This window comes from Loxodonta africana, chromosome 17, assembly GCF_030014295.1.
Source record: "Loxodonta africana isolate mLoxAfr1 chromosome 17, mLoxAfr1.hap2, whole genome shotgun sequence".
Taxonomy (NCBI): Eukaryota; Metazoa; Chordata; class Mammalia; order Proboscidea; family Elephantidae; genus Loxodonta; species Loxodonta africana.
Window position 1 is genome coordinate 15579746 of NC_087358.1, and position 5190 is coordinate 15584935.

A 5190-nucleotide genomic window follows, 5' to 3' on the forward strand; every position below is an offset into this window, starting at 1 on the left:
GTCTTTTGTCCATATTATTGTTTTGGATATAATTCAACTTTTTAATTATAAAGATTAAGTTGGAAGTGTTTAATTTTTAACTTAAAAAGCTATATGCCAAACATTTGAATTGGCTTCTTGTTTTACTTTTTTCAAAACTCTGATGTAATATACTCAGATTACTGATTTATAAGGTCTCTGTCAACATGCGTATATTTGGATGAGTTGTATTATGAAATTTTAATTTTTCGTGATAGGACATTCCTAGAAATTGTGTATTCTAAAGATTTTCTTTTGGACACAAATACTAAGTTTTAGACAAGAGCACAGATATATAGACAGATTTATTTATGTGCCTCATTGGTACTAAAACAGCAACATTACAACATAAAGACTATTAAATAAATCAAAAAGCCAGAAGCTGAAAATGTAGAAATAAATCTTTTACACTTGAAATTACTAAAATATAACGTATAAATTATGATCATCTAAATAGTACCTTCATTTTTTTTCTATTTCCTTGTGGACTAACCACATTTGGATCTAATTTTTTTTTTTTTTTTTATTGTTTAGAAAGGTTCGTGAATTTAAATGGCCACACATAGAATAAAATTATTTAAACAACATATGGAATTTTACAATGTTTTTTGAAAAGATGGTAAAAATTCCTTGCCATTTATTTGCAATGAATTAGAAGAATCTGAAAAAAGCAAGTGGAGTGCAAAATGACTTTTCTAATGGCAATGACCTCTGTGTGTACTAGTTTCCATGGAGCATATGAGGCGTAGTAAGTGGGAGGAAAGCAATGTGTTTGTAACCGCTTATGAGATTCATTTCTTCACACTTTGAACAATGGGAACAAATTGCACTGGCTAAATTCCAGGAAGCAGCAGGTTAAAATGAAGGCGTATACTGAGAAAAGTCACAAGGACATTTCAGGCACTGGTGCCATTAATTTCAACAAATTGACTTTGCGTGCTAGGTCTGTCTCTACTGGTAAGGAACGACTGACTGCACTGATCCTTGTAATGTTCTTATTGACAGGAAGAAATTATTAAAAATAAAGGGATGATTAGAATGATAATTCTACATCTGTTATTACAAAGTAACTTAGACAAATGAGAAAGTCTACCGTGTTAAGTTGGACGATGTTCACAAATAATGATAAGGCCCAGTATACTTCTTAAGGAACAAGATTGGATTAGCTGACGTAAATACCCTATAATTTCTAATTAATTGACAACTTTGCAAAAGAGTTCAAAACGAATGTCAATGAAATAATTACAAAAGCTTCTTCTTGTGTCTTAAGATGTTAAGCCATGAGCAACTGCTGAAGTAGGGGCTGTGCTATTCTCTACTCTAAAGATATGTCAACTCTAAGACTCCATAAAGATGTTTCAGCTGAGAGGATCCTGCTAACATCTCATGTCTCATGATTCGTAAGGCAAATTTTGTTTTTCTTTTATCTTGTTTTTATCAGGTCGTATTTATTTTTAAAATATATTTTATTGGTTTCTATGTATGATGCTAACTTTTGCTTAAGAAACTCTCTCTGCTCCCCTTGTATTCTCTTTTTTCCACTAGGTTTTAAAGTTAATATATAAAGAATATACTAATAATTTTTAGTGTACAGTTCTGCAAGTTTTAAGAAACACAGTACGCCCACCATAATCTAGAATAGTCCCATCAACCCCAAAAACTCCTGTTTGCCTTTTTGTAGTGAATGTCTCCCCATCCTTTCTTGACTCCCAATCCCTACCAACTACTAGTCTGCTTTTTGCCTCTCTAGTTTACTTTATCCAAAATGTCACATAAACAGAATCATGTAGTATGTAGCCTTTAGACTCTGTCCTTTTTCATTTAGCATAATGCATTTGAAATTTGGGGTAGGCTGTGTAATGGCCCCCCAGAGATATCTAATCCTAAAAGCAGAAGACTAAGGCAGAAGGGTCAGAGAGTTGTGGTGGAAGAAGTAACGGAAATGTGAATCATGAGACAGACTTGTCCCGTTGTTTCTGGCTTTGAATATGGAGGGAGGGGGCCACAAGATGCTTGTAACAATCCTCAGCTGACAAAAAACAAGGAAATGGGGATCTTGGCACTGCAATCACAAGGAACTGAATTCTGCTAACAATCGGAATGACCAAGGAAATGATTCTCCCCTAGAGCCTCCAGGAAAGAAATCAAAATAAAATCTTTGATATCTAAGATCAGCAAGTATTTCCTAGATATGATGCCAAAAGCATGGTCCGTAAAAGAAATGTTAAATTGGACTTCATCAACATTAAGAGCTTCCCTCTTCAAAAGTTGCTGTTAACAGAATAAACAGACAAGCCACAGACTGGGAGAAAATATTTCCAGGGAAGAACTCAAAGGGGTTGGATGCCTTCCCTTAACTGTGGATAAAGACTTGACACATAAAAGTGAACAGATGGGGGGCAGTTGAGCCAGAATGTGTGGCAACGATCAAATTTTTATACTACAACCGCGCTGAAATGTTACTGACTTGATGGAATATGATATAAAAAAGTGTCTGCAAGAAATCTCAGTATAATCCACTATTGCAGAGAATCCAGGACAGACAAAAGGTCAAACGCGCAATAGTCAGTTCACTTGGAAGGGCTTTTGGGTCTGCAGATCAATTTCAGCCACCTTACGTTGTCCTGGGAAACCTAAGGACAAAGTGGGGCAAACCAACAGAAAACTAGGTAGACAGAGCCTTTCTAGATGCTCTTCAGTGACATGGGAAAGCTGAACGCCAGGGAGAGGACCAGACAGTGCTGCACTTTGTTCCTGGAAAGCAAGAACCAGAATGTACCCCTGGTGCACAGCAACTACACCACAAAGAGAGCCGCAGGGAAATTTCAAATAACCTATAACTGAACAAGAATCAAGTTTTCTTTTAAATTCTATTTTGTATCAATAAATAACAAAAGGTAGTGGGGCTAAAAATAAAGGATTTCAAGGAGTAAAAGTTTTCATCCAGTAATTCTATATGACTCCAAGTGATTTTTCATGGTGATGCAGTACTTAAGAGCTCAGCTGTTAACCAAATTTTGGCAGTTCGAATCTACAAACTGCTCCTTGGAAACACTATGGGGCAGTTCTACTCTGTCCTAGAGGAGTTCTATGAGTTGGAATCAACTCAACAGCAACAGGTTTTTTTTTTTTTGGTAGGGTACATAGTGTATTAGTTTATTGTATTATGATGGCTTGCATGTTGCTGTGATGCTGGAAACTATGCCACCAGTGTTTCAAATACCAGCCGGGTCACCCCTGGTGGGCAGGTTTCAATGGAGCTTGAAGACTAAGGCAGACTAGGAAGAAGGACCTGGCAGTCTACTTCTAAAAACTGGCCAGTGAAAAACCTTATGAATAGTAACACAACACTGTAGAATGTAGTGTTGGAAGATGAGCCCCTCGGGTTGGAAGGCATTTAAAATACAACTGGGAAAGAGCTTCCTCCTCAAAGTAAAGTTGACCTTAACAATGTGGATAGTCAAGCTTTCGGGACCTTCATTTGCTGATGTGGCATGACTCAAAATGGGAAGAAACAGCTACAAACATCCATTAATAATCAGAACATGAGATGTATAAAGTATGGATGTATGAAAATTAGTAGTCTTCAGAAATGAAGTGGAACACATAAGTATCAGTATCCTGGGCATTAGTGAGCTGAAATTGACTGGTATTGGCCATTTTTGAGTTGGACAATCATATGGTCTACTCCGCTGGGAATGACAAATTGAAGTTGTATGGTGTCACATTCATCTTCAAAAAGAACCTTTCAAGATCAGTCCTGAAGTACAACACTGTCAGTAATAGGATAATATCCATACACCTACAAGAAAGATCAGTTAATACGACTATTATGCAAATTTACGCACCGACTACTAAAGCTGAAGATGAAAAAATTGAAGATTTTTACCAACTTCTGAGGTCTGAAATTGATCAAACATGCAATCAAGATGAATTGATAATTACTAGTGATTGGAATGTAAATTCTGGAAACAAAGAAGAAAGATTGGCAGTTGGAAAATATGGCCTTGGTGACAAAAACCATGCCTAAGATCACATGACAGAATTTTACAAGACCATTGACTTACTCATTGCAAGTACCCTTTTTCAACAACATAAATGGTGAGTATAAATGTGGACCTTAACAGATGAAATACACAGGAATCAAGTTGACTACCTCTGTGGAAAGAGACAATAGAAAAACTCAATATCATCAGTCAGATCAACACCAAAGGCCAACCGCAGAACAGTTATCAATTGCTCAAATACAAGTTCAAGTTGAAGCCAAATAAAATTAAAATAAGTCCATGAGAGCCAAAATATAACCTTCAGTATAGCCCACCTGAATTTAGAGACCATCTCAAAAATAGATTTGAAGCATCGAACACTAATGACCCCAGACTTCACAAGTTGTGGGCTGACATCAAGAACATCATACGTACACAAAGAAAGCAAAAAGATCATTACAAATACAGGCAAGAAAGAAAAGACCAAAACGGTTGTAAGAAAAGACTCTGAAACTTGCTCTTGAACATAGAGCAGCTAAAGTGAATGGAAGAAATGATTACATAAAAGAGTTGAAGAGAAGATTTCAAAAGATGGCTCCAGAAGCAGAATAACGTATTATAATGAAAAGCGCAAAGACCTGGAGTTAGAAAATGAAAAGGGAAGAATACACTCAGCATTTCTCAAGCTGAAAGAACTGAAGAAAAAATTGAACCCTCCAGTTGCAATATTGAAAGATTCTATGCACAAAATATTGAACAACAGAGGAAGTGTCAAAAAGAAGGTGGAAGGAATACACAGAGTCAATGTACCAAAAAGATTTGGTAGACGTTCAACCATTTCAGGAGGTAGCGTATGAGTAAGAACTACTGGTACTGAAGGAAGAATTATAAGCTGCCCTGAACGCATTGGCAAAAAAAAAAAAAAATCCAGGAATTAATGGCATACCAATTGAGATGTTTCAACAAACAAATGCAACGTTGGAAGTGCTCACTTGTCTATGCCAAGAAATTTGAAAGACAGCTACGTGGCCCACCAACAAAAAGAGGTCCATATTTGTACCCATTCCAAAGAAAAGTGATCCAACAGAATGTGGAAATTATCGAACAATAACATTAATATCCACACAAGTAAAATTTTGCTGAAGATAACTCAAAAATCATTGCAGCAGTACATTGACAGGGAACT